We start from the raw sequence: 23,593 nt of genomic DNA on the forward strand, positions 1-23,593 counted from the left end.
GCACCTAATTTTTTAAAAATGAGACTACCCACAAAATTAAACATAAATATAAGCTACTTTTCCTTTTGAATGACTACAAGAGGAGAAAATAAAATTTCAGTGCTTCCTATTAAACTTGCAGAATATACAAATCTCCAGAGAAAGGAGAAAAAAACAAAGAAAAACACAGCTCATGATTACTTTGTAGCTGAGATACAACTTGACAGGGGAAGGGGCTGAGGGGAAATAGGAAAAGCAGTGTATGGGCTGCTTCAAAATTTACTTCCTGTGTGACCTTAGACATTTCCCACAACCTCTATGAACTTTCATTTCCTAGTTTTAAAATAAAAATAATACTTGCCCTTCCTATCTGAAAGGATTTAAATGATGAATGATAAAGCTTTACATATTGTAAGGCACTGTACAAATGTAAAAAAGATTACTTGTTTTTGAACTCATTGAATATGTAATTTATAAAATAATCAGCAAAAGTTTACCAATATTTTTCACTCTTTCACATACTTAACATGGGGTGTGAAACTTAGTTGAGTCCAATAGAATCTTGATTTGGAACTAGGGAGGGTCCAGGTGGTTCTTGCTCATTGTAATAGGTCTCTGGTTGCACTGCCTGACTCACCACCCTTCCCTAATCTTTTACCTGGTCTTTCTCTTCCTAGCTAAGTTCATTGCAAGCATTGACAAAATGCCAGACACTGAGGAATCTTCTGTGTTTCTGTCTAAGAATGCAGTGGAGAGATCTGAATTAAGGTCTGGCTGGGCCCATACCAAGGGATGGAGAATGGTGGGAAAGTAGGGAGATAGTGAAATCTTATGCTGACCATATGTTGGGTCTTGCTTCTTCTTGATAGTGGGGAACTGACCTCTGCAGGCAACCCTAGCATACAAGCTGCTTATGAGAACAACCAGTTTTCTGGATAGCTGCATATGCTTTGTAGCCATTATTTATTCTTAAAATGTGTCTGAATGAGATCTGGAATGCTGTGAACAAGTTTCCATTCAGATGTCATGTGCAGATTGAATCCCCTGTTCCTCTAAACTTTTAGTTGGAAGCTTTCCTTTTGAGGATGCTGTTTGGGTTATGGGTGTGGGTGGTAGCTTGTAGTTTCTCCAGCATGTTGAGAAAACCTCGCTGGAAAATGCAAGGAGGTCTAGACATTGTATGGGGAATGTAGTCAAGTCTAACGTGTCAGACAAGTTGCTACTCTTTGCTACCAGTCACCATGACAGCCCAGCTGGTTCTGTCCCTTTATTCTCTGCCTCAGACTAAACCAGACAGTGCCTACCTTAAAACAGAAAAGACAAGCCAATACGTGCTCAGAAGAGGGCATGAGGCAAGCACTGATCCTAGGAGAGGAGAGATTATATTATTCGGCTGAATGTTGCGTCATTGTCTCCCACTCTGTATTATTTCCAGCCCAATCGTATGGGTATGGTGAATTACAGTGAAAGAGGTCAGGGGGGTATGACCCCATTGCCTCTAGGAGACTTGATTATCTACTCACCAGAAGGCCAACAGCAACTCTTTTCTCACTAAGTGAAGCCATTAGAAATCTGCAAGACAATCCTCCCTTTAGTCTTCAGGAAACTTCTCCATAGAAGGTCCTTGCATTCAGATGATGTTCTAAAGGCCTGGGACAATAATCCAGGAAGACAAATTCAGTCATCTTAATGATCCCTGAATGATTTCAGTTATCTAACCAACCCCTCAAATAAGACAGTGCTTCAAAGAGGTACAGACCCGTTAATCAGACATCCGAGAATGATTGCATTAGAAGAGACTTTAGTCAAAAGTCTTCTAAAACAAGTAGTAATCCCTTAAAATAGCACCGTTGGCAAATTGTTATCCAGACTTGATCACCCACAACAGCAGGGAGTGCACATGCTTTCGAGCTTTTTGATGTAGGAGAAAGCACTCAGCTTTGGGGGTTAAAAGAGACTGGTTTCAACTCTGCCCTTTAGTACTTTGGTAACATAGGCTAGATGGTTTACCTTTGGATTCCTGATATGTTTATAATGAAAGTGAAAATCATATTGTTTTCACTGTGGTCATCTGAGCATGAGGTGAGACAATATGAAAAAAGCATCAAAGAACATTCTTAATAATTGGTAGTTTTCTTCCCGCCCTTTTCATGGTTGGAATCTGCCTTCTGCCTTTAAGTATTGCCACAAACTGTAGCTTCAGGAAAAATACTCTACCTCTCTGGACCTCAACTTCTTTGGTTATAAAATGAGAAACTTGGACTGATTGACTCTGAGGTCCCTCCAAGGACAGTTTTCACTAAAATATGAAACATCATGGTAGATTTCTGAAGACATTACCTTTGCTTTTGTTCCCTGATAGCCAGCCATCTGTTATCATAGGCTTGGCTGGGCTAGACATAATTACTTTTTCCCTATGGAGTCAAGAAACAAACTAAATGGCAGTGTCCTGAATAATTTATTTGACTCCTAGAATTAGTACATTATCATTGTTGCTATGAAAGAAGTAATTTACATTTTGAAAGGGTATTTTACTTCTTTTATCTCTGAATGTATTTTAATCCTTTTACTACTTAGGAGGCATGAGTCCATTATTTTATGTCAATACTTCCCATATCCTGTGATTTGGGTGGGGTAGTTATTATGTGCAATGTCTGATGAGGTTAATGCACTGGGACTCTGAGTGCCTACATTTAGTTAATGAATTTGAAGCAGAGTCTCTGGAATGTGCATACTGACCAGTACCTTATCAGCCCCTAAGCTGTTGTTTGCTTTCTGTTGTGTGATCTGTAGAATAATAGTCTGTATGTACACAGAGTTTAACAATGAAGAGTAGGTGTCAGATTTGGAAATAGGTAGTGCTACGGAAAGAATATATAGTCTGTGATCAGACATAGATTCAAATCCAGACTTCACTTATTATCACTTCACTTTGGCTATACACTATACATATCTAAATTTCAGTTTCTTTCCGTGTAAAATGAGGACCACATTGATCTCCAAGTTGGTTATGATATTAGGTGAGAAATGATTTGTTAAAGAATATTATTTTTTATTATTGTTATGTGTTAGAGAAAAACAAATATGGTATCCCTTTTACGTGGAATCTAAAAATCAATACAAATGAATCTATATACAAAACAGAAAACAGACTCATAGGCATAGAAAACAAAGTTATGGTTACCAAAGGGAAAAGGGAAGAAGAGGAGGTATATATTAGATGTGTGGGATTAACAAACACACTAACTACTATACATAAAATAGATAAGCAACAAGGATTTTCTGTTCTGTACAGGGAACTATATTCAATATCTTGCAATAGCCTATAATGGAAAATAATCTGAAAAAATATATATATATATACACACATATATAACTGAATCATTTTGCTGTACACCTGAAACTAACACAATGTAAATCAACTATACCTCAAATAAAAAAGAAATTATTTGTTAAAGTAGCTTTTAAATATTTCTCTATACCAATGTAATGCATTATTTTGATTAGTAAGATTATTTGATTGCTATCTATCAATTCCTGGGAACATTAGCTTGGAGAGAATTACAAGGTAAGAGAAGGTGAATAAGATTTGTGTGTTATAGAATCATTGAAAATGAACATCAGTAAATGAAAGTTGTTAGAATAAATGCCCTGGAGTTAGCATAGATATGGTAAAGAAAGCACAACACAGGATAAGAGGAAGCCCTGAAAATGGGTATGAGAAACTCATTTTTAGCCCTTTGAATCCCTAATGATAGTAAATATATGTGGTCAGTATGGTTATTTACCAATATTGTGGTTCTCCTTACTCCAGAAACACTCCAGGGTTGCACTTCTTTGCTCCTTTGAAATCAGATGAGGCCACGTGACTTGCTTTAGCCACTGAAGTGTGTATGATTATGACATGCAATTATGTCCCAGGTGGTTTTCACTCCCTCAGCCTACCTTCCCCCGAATAAGGATAATGTGGAGTAGAGTCCCCAGCTGACCTATGAAAGTCATGAAAAATGAGCAAGGAATAAGTGTGTCATCTTAAAATATTTTATGGGTTTTTGTTAGTTCAACATAACCTAGATTCTCCTGACATACGGAATAAATTATGGTCATTAACTCATCCAGAGGCTTAAAAGAACCTCTGCTCTTTCACTTAAGTGAGAAGCCAGAAGCAAGGTTTGGGATGGATCTTAATCTGGGGGGGATCAGGAATGTGAGCATGAGAGAGAATTGCCCTCTTCAGACAAAGCACCGTTTCAGGATCCAGTGCTGTGCCGCACCCAGTGGTAAAAGGTCAGTGGCCCAAGTTCTGCCCACTGCCCAGTGACCACTCCTGTTTCCACTGTTCCCTTTCTATCCCAGGTGTAAGGGATAGTCATTATATGTGTTAATAGCGCAAGAGGAACCTCACAATCCTTTGAAGGCTATATTTATTACATAGCTAGGTGTATATTAAGGAATACAGAGAAGTTAGGTTTAGGTGTTTTCACTTTGGTTAGATAAGGGAGATCATGGCAGCAGTGCACACAAGGGGGAAAGTGTAGCTTTCATTTATTACCTCCTTATGCATATACTTGAAGACCTTTCCATCCTACATTGCCTCACCTCACTATCTCTCCAGTCTCATCTCATGCAGTCCTCACTTTTCTTCCCCCCCTTTTTAACTTTTCTTCACCCAGTGAACTTGAGTGAATCCATCTTATATCAGCTCACTTGTCACTTTTCAGATGCCTTCCTTGACAAAAATACACCAAATAACCATATTATCTACTCTCATACTTGTATGCATTTCTTTTGCAGTACTTACCACGATCGTGATTTTAAATTTAGTTTTGTAATTGCCTGATTAGTGACTGTCTCTCTCATAAGCCTGTAAGCCACACTGGGGGAGGAGGCTTTCCTCTGTGTTTAATCACCTTTGCTTACTCTGACACTAGTATAGTGCTTCACACGTGGTTGCCCTCCACACATATTTGTTAAATTAATAATGAATGTAAGTCATGGGGTGGTCACCTAATGTGCTCATCTTTTAAGCCATTCAAAAACCCATGAGATAAGTTGCTATGTCTTCATTTTAAAAAATGAGGATTGGTTAAAAGATTTGCTCCAGGGGTTCCCTGGTGGCGCAGTGGTTGGGAGTCCGCCTGCCGATATGGGGGACATGGGTTCATGCCCCGGTCCGGGAAGATCCCACATGCCGTGGAGCGGCTGGGCCCGTGAGCCATGGCTGCTGAGCCTGTGCGTCCGGAGCCTGTGCTCCGCAGCAGGAGAGGACACAACGGTGAGAGGCCCGCATACCAAAAAAAAGGAAAAAAAAAAAAAAGATTTGCTCCAAATCACACCCTTCTAGATGGTGGAGTCAGATTTTGAATTCATGTTTATATGACTTCAAAGCCTGTGGTCTTTCCATTACAAGCCTCAGCTTTGCCAGAGACTAAAAGAAATGCTTTAATTTTGAGGGAGTTAATAATGCATGGGACCTGAATTGAATATAATTTTATGCTGTTCTGCTCTAGAAGAATTTTTTATTATCCAGCTGTAGCTTTGTGCCTTCATCTCTTATCAAGAAGAGGTAATTATCTTCATTATCAGGCAACCCCTTTACTGCCATATAACTTTGATGCAGTTGGTAAAACTCTATTTTCTTTCCTCCTTGCTCCCTGTGAACTGCTATCTTGAAAAGCTGTCAAAGTTTGCAACCAGATGGCCAGCTATTATTCACTCTTTAAGTTCCTCTGCAGCAATGCATCATCAGGTCCATCAGCAAATAGTAACATATGAAAATGTATTGTCTCATCTTCAGTATTTCCAAATGTCGCTTTCACATTTGTTATTCCACTCTTGTTCCTAATTAAAGAAAGCTCATTTCCAATTCTCCTGACTGATATCTACCATTTCAATAATGCTCTTTATGTTTGTCCTGGAATGTTCATCATTGTCTTATTAACACGGTTGTTTTCAAACAAAATTTTAACTAACAAAGTCCTTTCTTGACTTTCCTGCAGTCTGTGATTATTTCTGTTTGGCATCTTCATCTACCTTATGGTATGATTCCACCCTGGATTCGTATACAGTGACATCTGCCATCTGAAACCTGATGGGTGTTTTTACCTTTTTAAGCTCTTTATCACACTTTATCCAGCTACTTCTGCTGCCAGCCTGAATGGTATCTTTCCTGCAGCTCCCAGGCACTGTCCCCTTTTCCATCTTACTTCCCTGGCAGTTTATCTCACACACTCAGCCTGCCCCACTCTTTGCTTAGGTTTGCTGAGGTCTAATACCTCTCATGTCACTCATTTTACTCTCATATTCATTGAGCTTCTTAAGAAGATCAGCTCATCTCTATGATTTAATATCTAGTCCTTAATTTTATACCTAAAAGATAATACTCAAAATTATTCTTACCTTCTCTGCTCTGTGTTTGAAAGGCATTTGATCCTATCACAGTGACATTGATTTGCATTTTGAATTTATTGCCATTTAAAATAAATTAAAATTTTGTCTTAGCTTATAATCAGCTTATAGTAGCAGCACGAATCCACCTGACTTTAAAAAATCTGGAGAGAGCCATTTGCTTGAATAATAGGTCAACTCAAATAATATCATTTTGCATGTATATTGTAGTGCTGGTACCAGTATTTTGTGATAATGACATTGCTTCTAAAAAATTAAAAGATTTGACCATGAGAAAAATTCCTTTAATAGGACTATTAAATTCTAGAGAGCATGTGGCTATTCTTTAAAGAGTAGATGGCAAGAAATAGGATGTATTTGCTTTTAGTGCTCAGAACATTGGATGGGAGGTGAAGGACTGACTATCAGGGTGCCCCTATTAATGCTCCCATAGGCTTGGATTGTTCATGAGGCAGTCAGTGTCACAATATGGGACATTCAAAAATTTGGTAACAATGTCCTATTAAAGTCACAGAAATTAACTTGATTTAAATGCCACACAGAAGTCAAGTTTCTTCTCCAGGTATAAAACCAGGTCAAAAATGGATTCAAATTAGGGCTACTGAAAATGAGAAGATAGACCTAAATATATTTTACCCACCATTTATTTGCAAACATTTTAGTGGGAAGCTTATTTCTAGGGAAAATAAGTATATTTTCTAAGGATATTTGTGAAATAGAAATAAAAGGCACTAATGAAATGAAGTAGAGATGAGAAGAGCTTGTTAAATATGAGTTTGGTCAATACAGATTTTGCAGAATATTATCTTTGGACTTTTTAAGTAGAAAAGTAGGAACATATTCAGTTATACCAATAAAGTATATTAATATAAGAATACTGCCTCATTGTTTTCTATATTGGTCAGCACAAGGTGAAATTTGATCACAGGTACAGATCAAATGTGAGTTCCACAATTTTAAAATTGGACAATGATAAAATAGAGAATACAAAGAAAGATGGCCAAGATGGTATAGAATTTGGACAGCATGTTATGACTATTTATTCATTCACGTGATAAGTTCATCTAGCTCCCTGCCAAATATTGGAGATACAAGGACCAATATGGCAAACATAGCTCCTACCTTATAGAGGAAATGAGAAGACAGAGAATTGAATATCACAATGAGGTGATTAATGATATGGGAAGGAAAGCAGAGAAAATGAGGAGAACATACAGAAAGGAGCTTCATCAAATTTAGGATCAGAAGAGATGGAAGGATGAGGGAGTGAATGAAAGAAAAGCATAAATGATTCTCTGCAGAAGGCTTAGCAGATCAGAGAAAGTGTGGTCCTAGGAGGAACTGAAAGTAAGTTAGGAAGTTTGGTGAGTAATGTCAAGGGAGAAGAGGAAGAAAAATAAAGCAGAAAGTGTAGTGGGGCCAGATACTGAGAGTTCTGTAAGCCAGGCACTGGAGCTTGCATTTAATCCTAGGAACAATGGAACAGGCCTTGTCACTCAACTCCAATGAGTGATGCTTACATTGTAGTCTAACTAAGCAACAACCTACAGAGTGGTATAGTGCATAACTTGGGCAACTAACTGCATTGGCCCTAAATGGAATGTATTTTCATAGCTGCAAGGAATAGAGTGATGTAATTAGGCTTAGGTTTGTAATTATAAAAGAAGACATTTGCTGTTACATGGAATATAGGTTGTAGGATATAAATATATTTATTCACTCATAAATATTTATTATATAGATATTATGTGCCTGGAACTGGTCTACTTAGTATGGGATTCAGCAGTTAGTAAGATAGTCAAGGGCCCCATAATTGTGATGCTTCCATTCTAGTATGAGGGAGATAGGAACTAAAACAAATAATTTATCACTAAGTAAACACAGTAGTTTCAAACGCTGATAAGTGTTATGAACAGAAAGAGACATCATTTGAACTTAGACTGGAAAGATCCCAAAGATTTAGCCATGTAAATATCTGGAGGCACAGAACATTGGGAATAGCAAGCATAAAGACTTAGGCAGGAATGGGTATTTTGGGATCAAGGAACAAAAGATGAGTGTGACTAGAGTATAGTATGTGAAAGATAAAGTGGAACAAGAGGAATTTTAAGAGGCAGGGAGGGGTCCAACCACATAGGGGCTTGCAGGAGTGATTGGAAGAACTGGGTGTGTGGATACGTTCAAGAGAAAACAAATTGAAAACAGAATAAATATGTTCGAATACGTGGTGGTAATTCACTTTAAAAGGGAATTAAAACTAATTTTATGTTGCTACACCCAAGCCAATTAGGTGTAATGGGTGGTTGTTAAGAGAGGGAAGATTTTGGTTCCACAAACTGTCCAAGCATGAAGGGAGCTGCCTGTCCCTTGAGAACTTATGCAGAGTCAGTAGAAGGAACTTGGGCTCTGTGTGAAAGTCAGGGCTAGTTTGCCTCTAAAGTCTCTATAAATGCTTTAAGTTCATTTGGTGAAAATGAGGTGCACAAAGGTTTCCTAAATTTAACAGGAACTTTTGTCAACTATGGTTATTGCATGTAGTTACAGTGCACAGAGGAGAAGGAGGGCCAGTGTTTCTGTCATTCTGAATCCCTAGTTTTTTAAACACATGGGCGGTTGGGTTTGCATTGTGATTGCTTATAAGTAACATAATTCTGTCCTGTCTTCATAGGTCAGAGACAGAAAAAAGGAGCATTTTCCTACAAAATATTATTCAAATAGGATAATCACACTTTAGGACAGAAAAAAAAAACCTCCACATTTTCCACATTCTCAAAGAAAAGAACTGATCAATTTTCTTTTTCATTTTTCCCTTTCTTTTGAGTCTTGAAGCTTGTATAATTTTTTAATCTTTGTTTCCAGATTATACACAAAACCTTTACACCTGTTAACATGTTCAAAAAGAGCATCATAATCTTTCTAAGATTATACTTATTATACAGCTAGTAATATATTGTTTATTAGTTACACAGAAGTTATGTTTGGGGTCATTACACGGTTTGGCCATAGATGATTATTTTAAGCAATGGGTACAAAAGGGGACAGATTAGCGCTGTCTGAGAGCAGATAGAGTATGCTGTAACTGAGTGTCTCCTCATGGGCATACTTCAATATCCTTCCACTAATCTTAGGATAAAGATAACCGTTTTCATCTTGGCTTGAACAATCCTACCTGCCCTTGAGCCCATGGCCTCTCTGGAATCTTCTCATACAAAGTAGAGACAGAATCAATCCTAAATTAGTTGAATTACTTGTTTTCTTAAAATATATACACTAATATATTTAAGTTTTTGGTAAGGCTTTTCTAAAATATAAAAATCTAAACATTTAAATATCTTAATCTACTTTCTGTCTCAGTGCAGCAGATAATGGAAGTGGACTTGATATGGACCAGTGTTCTTGGCCTTCCCCAATCAATAGAAATTTACTAGAGGCCAGACACGGAATTCATGCAAGGCTTTACTGGGGCCCCTGTGGCTGCAGGAGTGGGGAGTGAGAATAAGTAACAGGTTACCTTACTTGCTCCCCGAGTGGAGGACGAGCTTGTTCCTTATATGGGGTGAGGGTAGAGGTGTCCAGGGGTTGAGCCAGAGGGGTGGCTTACGTGGCCTGCCCACCCCTTTGGTGCTGTTGAGTGCAGGGGACATGCTCAGTACCCTGCATTTGCTCCCGACACCCTGATTTTGCTCCAGGCTCTTCAAAAGTGGCAGTTGGGTTTGTTTGTTTTTTTTATCTTTTTCTACCTTATTGTCCAGAGTTTGCCCCACCTGCACATGAATGTAGTTATTTTTAGACCCATATAGTTTATTTGTATTTTGTTGCTCGAAGAGACACTTGTCCAGGTGTAAGCATTGCAGCACTGCAGCAAAGGGTCCCATGTCTCAGGTCCACTCCTGTCTCAAATTCTTCTTAATCTCCATTTATTACAGAACCTTCAGGACCCTGAGGAGTTGGGGGCAGGGAGGCACTCATAAACAAGGGTCCCTTGGCTGGAGGATTTTAAAAGGGACAATTGTTAATGTTTTAATGTGGTACTGTGAAAAGTTTTGTCTCTCCCACTTAAAATATTGTCTTATATAAGATGTCTTATATAGGAAACATTGCCTTTTGATGAATTGCAAAAATAGTTCCTTTAGAAGGGGTAGGTCCCTTAAGAATTTTGTGAACTGCAGAATTTCTTTAGGACTGATGGATTGCTTTTAATCAATTTAGTTTTCTGCTTTTGTGAGTCCTGCTGCTCCATTTTGCAGAATTCATTTAGTTTTACATTAGCCTGTGTCCATTTAGTACAAGATGAGGAAAACGTTCTTTTGCCAGATCATCAACTTTTAAAGGATTCATCGTCACTAATAAAACAAAGTTGAGGAGTATGTCAATTAGCCCAATAACTGGAGCAAAGACTGAACTTTTCTGTATGCTTTTTTTTTTTTTTTTTTTTTTTTTTTTGTGGTACGCAGGCCTCTCACTGTTGTGGCCTCTCCCATTGAGGAGCACAGGCTCCGGACGCGCAGGCTCAGCAGCCATGGCTCACGGGCCCAGCTGCTCCATGGCATGTGGGATCCTCCCGGACTGGGGCACGAACCCGTGTCCCCTGCATCGGCAGGCGGACTCTCAACCATTGAGCCACCAGGGAAGCCCTCTGTATGCTTTTTAAAAAGATGTTTTGAGCTGGGCTGTAATATTTCATTAGAACTACAAACAACGGGCTTGTGGCTTTGGTGAAGTACATTTTTTATTTACTCTTATGGGCTGACTGGTCAGGAGAACCTCTCCATACCTAAGTGCAACATTGCCATTTAAATTTACAAAGTTAATCTTGCACGTTAAACTATTTTAAGGGAGCTCCCTGGTTTAAAAGTTAACAAAAGCAAACAAAACCTGAAACACTAAAGAAAAACAAAACACTTGAACCAAATCCATTTAGACACATAAGCAATAGCTAATGTATAAGATTTAAATGTTTACCTTGATTTCTTTACTGTGACATTTAGATTTTAGTTTCTTATGCTTTATTAAAATAGTGCTGATTGTGTTGATATTTTAGCTCCATGTGCTGTCATCTATACATTTTATTTCCTTTTTGCTGTTTTGAATTTTTTGGATTTCAGTATAAAGGAGGGCAGAGAAAATGCCTTTTGTATAATACACAGGTGGCTGATATGAATTAATTATGGTTAATATTTATAAATGTTTTTTTCATTTTCTTAAATAGTTGGGGCTTGAGTGTTCTTGAGAAAGTTTTCAAAAGGATTTTTTCATCCCTGTAAAGTGAATAAGAGTCTATATTTGCCCATAAAACTCTTCTCTTTGTGAAAAATTTCAGCTCTTAAAAATTAAATAATGGAAGGAGTTTGCATAGATTCATGCTCCCTATGCTAAAATTATGTTAGAAATGAAGAGTGCCTGAAAACAGAGACAATACAATGCAAACTGGTCATTGCATGTCATTAACCTGACATCTATGATGTGCCTTGCTCAATTTCAATACTTAATAAGTGTCCAATTTCTTAAGTATGAATAAAAATTAGAAACAATAACAGGTAAGTTACTTTTCAATAAATAGACATGTCCTTACTGATTTAAGAATAGTAATTAGGTGTAGCACATTAACTGAGTGGCCTAGAGCAATTTTATAATAATCTTCTAAGAGCTCAGAAAAAAAATCAACACTTTATTACTTTTAACACACTGCAGTTACTACTTCTTTTAATTCATTTTAGTGAGCTGTCAATAAATTTCACTCCATTAGATGCTGAATTTAATTAGCTCCAGGGTCACAATTTATGTGATTTCTAGGTTGTGTGCTATTTACAACATCTAGTAAACGTTACCTATGGCAACATAAATATATGTAATCTATAGCCCGCAGTGGACAATTATTTTTCATTCCTTGGATATTAAGCATTCAGTAGTGCTCTTTCTGATTATTTTCTGGACTTCTCTGCTATGTTATATGGGGATAGGAATGGCTACATAATTTGAGATTTCTAATGTACAATGAAAACACTGGGACCCAGAATTTTAACATGGCAACAGTAGAGCATGAGGGCAGGGCCCTTTTGAGCTTGGTATTTCATGGAACTGCCCAGGTTGTAGAGCACTTTGTGCAAGTGTAAACATTTTTAACTCACAACAATCTCTAATGTGTAAAAATTATATTCTTGGTATATTCTATCGCTGAATAAATAATAGCAACTGGAGATTGGCCTGAGATTTATAAAGGCAGGAACTCTGCATTCTCTTTGACTTTCAGCAAAGGTGACATAAGTTTATGATGTAACCAGAACAGTCCTTAGGAAAAGATAAATTATCCTTTGATCAAGTGTTTGATCTGAAGATCTGTGTCCCAAACTAGTGGATTCCAATACTGTGCATTCTTTTTGAATTTCCATATCTTATTCTGAAAAAAGAACCTGTTCAAGATAATTGAGCTTTTCTTTGGAATTGTGATTTGGTGAGACATTCTGGTGACCTGCATGTTCTCCATTCTTCTGTCCTTTTTTTGGTATCAGAATACTGGCAAGACAATATGCTGAAAAGCTAAATTTACATCCTCCTTGAAGACAGGTGTGACCAATACATTTTAAGTAAAATCCCTCTGCTAGCCCCTCTCTCCCTGTCTGTAACAACTGTGAGGGCTGAAGCTTCAGCAGTTACCTTTGAACCATGCAGCAACCTTGAGGATGGTAAACACAACTTAAGGTGGAACAAAAAGACAAAATTATCCTGCTCTCTTGATAACTTTAAAGAGATTCCAAATCAGCCCAGAATTTCCTGTGTAAATAAATTACACCCTAATTTATTGAAATCTCTGCAGCCTGTTTTGTTAGTTGCAGCACAATTTTGACTAAAACAGGAGATAACACTCTTCTTTTTTTTAAAAATTACATTCTACTAGATCCTACTTTTGTTGTGGTAATAACAGATTAACTCAAAAGCACCTATATAATAACATAAAGCAGAGAAAAGTTATTAAAGGCAAAACAAACAAACTCCACTTCTTTTTTGTTAGAATGACTTAAAATCTGGTCAATTGTTTCCTTTGCTTGTCTTATACAGTTGATTGGAGGTTTTATTTTGCTTTTGTTTTTTGGTTTTGTTTTTGTGCTTGGCTGTCTATTTTCTTGATTTCTTGTAGCCTGTTGCAAATTACTCTAGTATTTATTCATTCATCTAAGCAGTACACCATACCAAAGATACAAAAAGAGTAAGGTGTGGCATCTTTCCTTAAATGACTCATAGCGTAAGGAGAGATCAAATATGTAAAAATGTAGTTTAAAATACAACCCAGTAAGAGATAAAATAGAAGAGAAAATTGTTATGGGTCTCCAGTTCCACTAGGCAAACGTCTGTATAGCTTACTAGGAAATTTAGGAGGGCCAGCAAATATCCACTCTGAGAGAAATATCTTCCAGAATTTGGGAATTTGATGTCCCTTGTCACACTGATAAATAGATAAATCTTTATTCTTTGACTTTTTCACCTTTAAAATAAAAATATTAGATTGAATTCATACACTATTTCCCCTCAACATAAAATCTAAGGATGAGATTTAGATTTTAAAAATTAAGCTCCCTCTGTTTTTTAAAGGATAGAATTGCTTTATTTCAAGAAGCAGAGAAAGGTTCATAAATATTAGTAACATGCATTTTCTTGGGTAAAACCTATATATTATACCTGCCAGAAGGTGACATTAGCTTTTAAGTCACTGTTGCTTAGGAAGTATTTGGTTACACTCTAAATTTCATACTTGGTGTTTCTGCCATTCATTAATTTTCAATATTTTAGTGGAGTTATGTCCAGCTGAGGTAATACATTTATTTCTCAACAGGATTCTGTAGTAGACTGCTGAAAAGTATAATTTCACACATATATGATGAAAAAAATAAGGAAAGCAAAGCTGCATTTGATAAGAGAGTAGACTAGTGCAGGCTTCAAAATAGATAGAGGATGTAGCCTTTATTGATAGATAAAACTTCAATGACTACTACCATCTTCATTTAAAAAAGCAAGAGATTCACTCTTGCATTCCTATACACTAATGATGAAAAATCTAAAAGAGAAATTAAGGGAACACTCCCATTTACCATTGCAGCAAAAAGAATAAAATACCTAGGAATAAACCTACTTAAGGGGACAAAAGACCTGTATGAAGAAAACTATAAGACACTGAGGAAAGAAATTAAAGATGATACAAACAGATGGAGAGATATACCATGTTCTTGGATTGGAAGAATCAACATTGTGAAAATAACTATACTACCCAAAGCAATATACAGATTCAGTGCAATCACTATCAAACTACCAATAGCATTTTTCACAGAACTAGAATAAAAAATTTCACAATTTGTATGGAAACACAAAAGATGCTGAATAGCCAAAGCAATCTTGAGAAAGAAAAACGGAACTGGAGGAATCAGGCTCATGGACTTCAGACTATACTACAAAGCTACAGTAATCAAAACAGTATGGTAGGGCTTCCCTGGTGGCGCAGTGGTTGTGAGTCCGCCTGCCGATGCAGGGCACACAGGTTCATGCCCCAGTCCGTGAAGATCCCACATGCCACGGAGTGGCTGGGCCTGTGGGCCATGGCTGCTGAGCCTGCACGTCCAGAGCCTGTGCTCCACATTGGGAGAGGCCACAACAGTGAAAGACCCGTGTACCGCAAAAAAAAAAAAAAAAAAAAAAAAATGCAGTATGGTACTGGCACAAATACAGAAATAGAAATCAGTGGAACAGGATAGAAAGCCCAGAGATAAACCCACACAAATATGGTCACCTTATCTTTGATAAAGGAGGCAAGAATATACAATGGAGCAAAGACAGCCTCTTCAGTAAGTGGTGCTGGGAAAACTGGACAGCTACATGTAAAAGAATGAAATTAGAACACTCCCTAACACCATACACAAAAATAAACTCAAAATGGATTAAATATCTAAATGTAAGGCCAGACACTATAAAACTCTTAGAGGAAAACAGAACACTCTATGACATAAATCACAGGAAGATCCTTTTTGACCTACCTCCTAGAGAAATGGAAATAACAAAAATAAACAAATGGGACCTAATGAAACCTAAAAGCTATTGCCCAGCAAAGCAAACCATAAACAAGACCAAAAGAGAACACTCAGAATGGGAGAAAATATTTGCAAATGAAGCAACTGACAAAGATTAATCTCCAAAATATACATGCAGCTCATGCAGCTGAATATCAAAAAGCAATCCAATCCAAAAATGGGTAGAAGACCTAAACAGATATTTCCCAATGAAGATATACAGATTGTCAACAAACACATGAAAGGATGCTCAACATGACTAATCATCAGAGAAATGCAAATCAAAACTACAATGAGGTATCACCTCACACCGGATACAATGGCCATCATCAAAAAATCTACAAACAATAAATGCTGGAGAGGGTGTGGAGAATAGGGAACACTCCTGCGCTGTTGGTGGGAATGTAAACTGATACAACCACTATGGAGAAGAGTATGGAGGTTCCTTAAAAAGCTAAAAATAGAACTACCATATGACCCAGCAATCCCACTACTGGGCATATACCCTGAGAAAACCATATTTCAAAAAGAGTCATGTACCACAATGTTCATTGCAGCTCTATTTACAATAGCTGGGACATGGGAACAACCTAATTGTCCATTGACAGATTAATGGCTAAAGAAGATGTGGCACATATATACAATGGAATATTACTCAGCCATAAAAAGAAACGAAGTTGAGTTATTTGTAGTGAGGTGGATGGACCTAGAATCTGTCATACAGAGTGAAGGAAGTCAGAAAGGACAACAAATACTGTGTGCTAGCACACATATATGGAATCTAAAAAAAAAAGAAAAAAGGTTCCGAAGAACCTAGGGACAGGTTATGAATAAAGATGCAGATGTATAGAACAGACTTGAGGACACAGGGAGGGGAAAGGGTAAGCTGGGACGAAGTGAGAGAGTGGCATTGATATATATACACTACCAAATGTAAAATAGTTAGCTTGTGGGATGCAGCAGCCTAGCACAGGGAGATCAGCTTGGTGCTTTGTGACCACTTAGAGGGGTGGGATAGGGTGGGTGGGAGGGAGACGCAAGAGGGAGGGGATATGGGGATATATGTATATGTATAGCTGATTCACTTTGTTATACAGCAGAAACTAACAACAACAGTGTAAGGCAATTATACTCCAGTGAAGATGTTAAAAAGAAAAAAAAAGGAGCTGGAACCCAGTGGTCATGGAAATGTCTTGTCCACCTTGAATTATCTGTATTTACCTACATTTACATGGGAGAGAATTAATTTCTACCCATTTTGTTTAATTTATTATTGCCTTGATGTTTCTGCCATTTTCTGTGAAACCTAATTTTAACTGATATGGTTTCTAAACTTGCAAGGAGACCAACTGGTTCAAAATCTCTTGGTTTTAAGGCTCAGGCAGCTTTCCAGTTTTTAAAATTTCCTAAAATGCTTTTATTGTCTGAAAACTGTGAAAATAGAGGGACATTAAAAATTAGAATTGCAATAAATAAATAAATAAATAAATAAATAAAAGCAAGAGATTCATAATTTCAAAACACTGTTAGATGCATGAAGTATCTGAAAGGAAGTCAAATAATGCAATCTACTCAGAGCTTTAAACCCCAAAATACAGTAGACAAACTAAAATAATAAATAAATCTCAACCTATACTCGGAATACCTAAAGCATTATAAAAATTTTTTTGTGATTATATCTCTCTCTCTCTCTATATATACACACGTTAACATGCATATACCATACACACATGATAGAAAAATTGGAAAACACAAGAAAATTTGAAAACCAAATGACCACTTATCTTTTTATGACCTAGAAATAAAATTCTGTGAATTATCTGCCATTTTCAGGACTTCCCTGGTGGTGGAATGGTTAAGAATTTGCCTGCCAATGCAGGGGACATGGGTTCAGTTCCTCGTCTGGGAACGTCCCACATGCCATGCTGCAGAGCAACTAAGCCTGTAAGCCACAACTACTGAGCCTGCACTCTAGAGCCTGTGTGCCACAACTACTGAAGCCCACGTGCCTAGAGCCCATGCTCTGAAACAAGCAAAGGCCCTGCTCGCTGCAACTAGAGAAAACCTGTGCAGCAATGAAGACCCAACACAGCCCAATAAATGGATAAATAAATCTTTAAAAAACATTATCTGCCATTTTAATAGATCAATATAAATAAATCCTAATAAGTGTGTATATATATAACACTATGGTCCAATTGTATATGGCTTAATATAAACATATAAGTCAGCTTTTTCATTTTTTAACATTTTGGTACAATTCTGGGAAAAAATAAGGCAGGTGCAATCTGAACATAAACTATTTTTTTCTTCTACTCCCAGCCCCAATCTACTGATCTTTGCTTCTCCCGAGCCTCATGGTAGCTTGTGCCTTCAGGTGGATGAGTGTAGGCAGGTGAGCCCTGGATTTTGTTGGAGTTACATGGAGAGAATCTGCCAACTGGAAGCCTTGAGAGAAGTATAGAAGATGGAGCATCAGGGGAAATTATTGGTTCCTAAATAATTGTAGAAACCATAGTCACATTGGCTTTGTATAAATAGGTCTGCTTTCTCTGGGCACAAGGCCAATGGACAGGGCCAAGCCTCCCAAGACCCAAGGCATAGTTGATTTAATGAGACCACAGAAGATTCTTTGGGGATTTCAGAAAAGCACGGAAATCTGTATTTTTACTCACTGCTGGCCTATAAGGGCAGTGTGTGTTTTATCTCCCAGCCCCTGTACAACTCCTGTTGCTTGGTACCAGCTATCATACCTGAGCCCAAGGAGCTCAGCCTGATGAGTTACAACCCATCTGAACTGGCCATCACTAAGAAGGAGTGATCAGTCTGGTCAGAATAACATTAACCCAGAAAAACAGCTGCTGCTTGAGATGAACAGACAATTGAATAAAATATAGTAACAAAAGTACCTAAGGAAAATAAAGTTCCACACCAAAAAGGAAATAGAATAAATTTTTTTGAAAAATTTAGAATGAAAAATGTGATTTGTCATCCAAACAATTTAATAGATGATTTGAAGATATGATAGTCACAAGATCTGGAACAATGGTCTGTTAAATGAAGTGCAAGAAATAGCTCAAAGATAAAGGCAAATTATATAGAGGCAGAATCATGATAAAAAGAAAAATCATGTAGAAGATGAAATAACCAAACAAGTGAAAACCTAGCAAGTGAAATAACATAGTTGCAGGGAAAAAAGAATAAATGTTAGAAGCAATAATAAAGAAATGATAGAAGAAAATTTTCCTGAGGTAAAGAGAGATCTGAGACACATTAATTGAAGATGTTCATTAACTTCCAGCCTGGACTGAAGATAAACAGCACACACATATAAACTACTAAGTTTTTGCATGCTAGTGAGAAAGAAAAAAATTTTACTTTTATCTTTTTAGATAAAATATCATCAGCATTTTCAGGAATATTATATGATCAAATTTGCACCTATTTATAACTACAAAGTAGATTTCTATGAGCTTATAAATACTTAGATGTAAAAGCAGGACAGAGTATGAATCTTTTTTGGACCGTTGAGCTTTATAGTTTTAAAGCTTTGAAGATTTGTTGGAAAATAGTTCCTTTGTTATTAATATTAACCTGTATCCTGGAGATATTTAATGAGGCAATGAAAACAAGCAAACAAAACAAAATGTGTAATGCAAGGAGTAGATAGTGCAAAAACAAAATTTTTAATTAGCCACAATATTTTAATTTCTAAAGTTTCACTTTGACATAGAGCTGTGGACTCTAGAGGCATCTAGAGGAATCTAGACATAGGAGCATATTCTTAGGAATTAGTTTCCTTCAAGTTTGATAGCAAAACACAATTCAGAAGTCTAGGAACTATAGCAATATAGTTGCTATATAGTTAAGAACTATAGTAATGCCAATTTGTATTTGTTACACTTTCAGTATTTAGAGCATTTTTACCTATTTGATTTTCACAATAATCTTATCGAGTAAGATTAAAAATCTGTAGCCTCATTTTATAAGGAAAAAAACGGAGAGTGGAGACTTTATCATCTGCCACCATTACATATCTAGTGACAAAATCAGGACCTAGAACCCAGGTGTTCTGAATTGTTGGAGTGTATATTATCCACACCAGTTTGGTTTTATCTTGAATATTAGGGAGAGAAGATCAATTATTATTATAACTGCTTATATTAATTTACTATTTTTCCAGATTGTATGCAAACACATTTTAAAATAATCATCTCTCATTTTTTAAAAAACTGTATTTAGTTAAACTCTTCAATGTATTATTTTAACACAGTTTTTGTAGAATTCAAGACTAATAATCAGTATGGTAAGAACACTTTTCTGACTGAATGGTTTCGTTGTTTGTTTTTGTAAGTGAAGAAACAGGTTATGTATCTCAAATTTATTAAGAGACAAAAAGAGATAAGTTATAAGTATAAACATCTTAACATGAGATGTAAATGGAAGGAAAGTGACAAGAAAGCACACACAACGTCTTAATATCTCTTGAAGTATTTATATTATTTTCCTGTATTTCTGAAACCCCTGAAACAATTACTCATATAACAATATTTTATCAGTAATAATATCAACAAATTACTGACATATGAAGTATTTTGTCCAAATACTGCTCACAAAAATACTGGTCCCTTTATAGGAGGTTTTCCCATAGTGAAAGTATCATTACAAAGTCAGCGCCTATATTCAAAGTAGATTTGTCCAACCACTACCATTCAGCACCTTTGCAAGAGATTTTTAAAAAATTATTTATGATTTTAAGTCTTAGATTTGCATTTCACCGCTCAAGCATCAGCTGTGGAAATGCAAATAGATACATAGTATTTAACCACCATAAAAATGCTTATCAAAAGAAGTGGAATGTACTCTATTTCTTTCTGAAAACTAACAACTCTCTATTGAGAAAGTAGAAAATCATTTTCTAAAAATCCATCCTTTCTGAACAGTGTAAATTGGAATAGATCAAAATATCTCCTCTACCTAGAATGTATCTGAATAGCAAAAAGAGTTCATAGATTTTTAACTACTAATCTCCAAAGGAAACAAGAAGATGTTAGGTGATTATGTGGTCACAAATTCTACTCCCCTGAGAGCCTATAAATGTCTCAGGAATTAAAAGAAAAGCAATCCACTTCTACTCTGAATAGCATAGTCTTTTTTATGGCCAATCCTTGCCCAATATTAAATTAAAAACTGAAATCCAGAGTGTGCTACAGACACAAAGGCTATATAAATACATATAGCTTCTATGAAAAAGAGAAGCACAGTGATATTTTAAAGTCAAACTTTATGTGTATGGGTTAGAAATGAAGGAATGTAAATACTCTGTGTTCTAATTTGCATCCACTTGGAAATCAGAAATGGAGCCTCATAAATTTCATATTAAATGATACATAAATATCATAGGTTAGAGGACACATTTTCAATGCAGTGTTATGCTCCAAAAGTGAAAGTCACTGAAGCTAGTCCAATGAATAGAGTTAATGCCCCAGGTATTAAATTTGAAATATAATCTATAGGTTTTTAAAGTAGGCTCTAAATAGCTCATGATATTTTCTTTGGAATATGTAAGCAAGTTTCTAAATTTGGCAGCTGTATTATGTTCACTTAATTTTCTTCTGAGTTTCAAACAGACCTCCAGAGCTGAGGGGGCTAATGCATTTGCTTAGAAATTCAAGATGTCAGTCATCTTCTGAGAGCAACTGTTTCTTGGAGAATGTCAGCCATATCGCCACTTCTTCACACTTTGGTGTCTTTTTCCCCCCATAGCCACTGGAGATATGTCAGAGGAGATTAATAACCAAATGAGTTGCCTCTGGGTGCTACTGGATACAGCAGGGGATAGAGTTGCATTTATTTCTAACACTGCTTGTCTGATATCTCCACATCCATGAAGCCAAATAAAACAACTTCACAGTTGTACATGGGCCACCTGAAACATGAATGGAGTGGACCTCCTCTCCTCTGCTCTTGGGGAGCTCTTATTCCCAAAATTCATTTCACTTCACAATATTACAGCATCTGGATTTATTAAACAGTAGGTGTTAAACCGGGATGGAGACTGCACATTTATCTGTTCCATACAGAGTTGTGTTATCACTTTCACACGATCTCATTTTTCTACTCTTGCTCCCTTTTTTCTTTCATCTCTTAACAGTCTCCTTACAGGCTCTTCATTGTCTATTGTCTTTCCTCATAATGACTTTCTTCAGAGGACAGATCAGAGAGGAAGGCCACTGCCATCTTGGGGGACTAGTGGTGCCTGGTTTCTCCTATAACAGTGCCCCTCCAAATCCTCATCACACCCTGCTTTGTGGCTGCATTAGCATTATTTAGAAGAGTACCTTTGAGAGTCACTATAGTGCTCTCCTCAGGGCCCTTTATCCTCTGTCTTAAGGTGAAGCTGTTTCATAAAGAAATCCTTTCAATTCTTCAGTGACAAAACTGTCTTTTAAATGGGGTTCAGACCTTTTTTGATTTTAATTCAATTCTATAATAAAGAAAGTTACTTTCATTTTTTAAAAGTGTGGAGAGTAAGTCCCCATGGGGGGAAAAAATCCTCTCATTTGGTTTAAGACAGATGAATAATAAAGAGAGAAAAAGATAACTGGATTGTTAAAATTTGACTGCAAGGAGAAGATAATTTCAACTCAAGAGCTGTCAGCACAGGGCAGAGGAAGGATGATAAAACAGGGATGAGAGGTACTCCAGGCTAGTGAGAGCTCTGAGTGAACATCTAATAATACTGAACAACCTGTAGACATTTTGAGAACATTAAGAAGGTGGTATCTCAAAGCATCTTTCCTTATACTCTGTGTTCTATGGAATCTGAATATATTACTAAATCACAGTAATTTACATGGATGCTCAAATATTCTTCACTTATCATGAAAACAATGCAAAAAAGTGAAATAGCCCAAATGACTGGTAAGAGACCCACACATGCAAAGGATGTTTTTATGTTATTTTAAAATTTATCTCTATGTAAACAAATAATTATACTTGATGCTCTCACGTGACACATAATTTTTAGGTAAGTCTCTGTTTTTATTTTCCTTTTTCAGTTATTTCCTCTCTGTTTCTTTCTCACATCTTTCCCCATATATTGTCTCTCCCCACAATCACGTCAACAATCTATTATATATATACTTAAAATATATGATATACTTGTAATCTCTTAGTTTTTCTTGTAAGGTTTTTATTGTTCACTTGTTACTTTTAGGCTAAAATCCATCAAGAATTTTTCTTTATTTATGGTCTAAGATAAGGACCCAGCTGTATTTTCCTTCAGAGAGATAGAACTTATACCGGCTCAATTATCTAACCTATTCACTATTCTCTTTTTCACAATGAGTAGAATGGCCACCTTGGAGAAATACTCAATTGTTATGTAAACTGGGATATATTTCTGCATTATCTTATGTTCCAGTGACCTGCTTGCTATTCTTCCTCCAACATCGCATTGAAATGATTATAATGGTGCATTAGTTTTGTATTTCAAATTACCACTGACTTGGTGAATTAAACAGTACAAAGCGGTTATCTTACAGTTCTGTAGGGCAGAATTCTGACATGGATTTCACTAAGGTAAAATCAAAGTGTTGCTTGGCTGTGTTCACTTAGGGAAGCTCTAGGGGAAAATCCTTTTCCTTGCTTTTTCCACATTCTAGAAGCTGCCTGCATTCCTTGGCTCATGGAATTCCTACCTCTATTTTCAAGCCAGCAGTAGCTGGTCAGATCATTCTCATGCTACCATCTCTCTAGTTCTCTGCAGCCTGAAAGGTTCTCCACTTGCCTCTCCACTCTATTTAAAAGATGGTTTTAAGGGCTTTGTAATTAGATTGGATCCACCTGGGTAATCCAGGACAGTCTCCATCTCAAGGTCCTTAACTTTAATCACACCTGCAAAATCCCTTTTACCATGTGATGTAATATCAATCAATGTACAGAACACCTACAGTGGTCTATAGATTAGGGTGTGGCATCTTTGGGGACTATTGTGCTTATCACAGATTTGGTTCAAGTTCTGATATCTAGTAAGGCTAGTTTCTGACCTGCCCCATAACTGTTATTTTTCATGCTTTTCTTGCTATTACTAGGAACTTATTCTTTAATTTATGCTTTAAGAATGTTTAACAAATCTAGGAACTTCCCTG

This window comes from Mesoplodon densirostris, chromosome 1 (genome assembly GCF_025265405.1).
Source record: "Mesoplodon densirostris isolate mMesDen1 chromosome 1, mMesDen1 primary haplotype, whole genome shotgun sequence".
Classification (NCBI taxonomy): domain Eukaryota; kingdom Metazoa; phylum Chordata; class Mammalia; order Artiodactyla; family Ziphiidae; genus Mesoplodon; species Mesoplodon densirostris.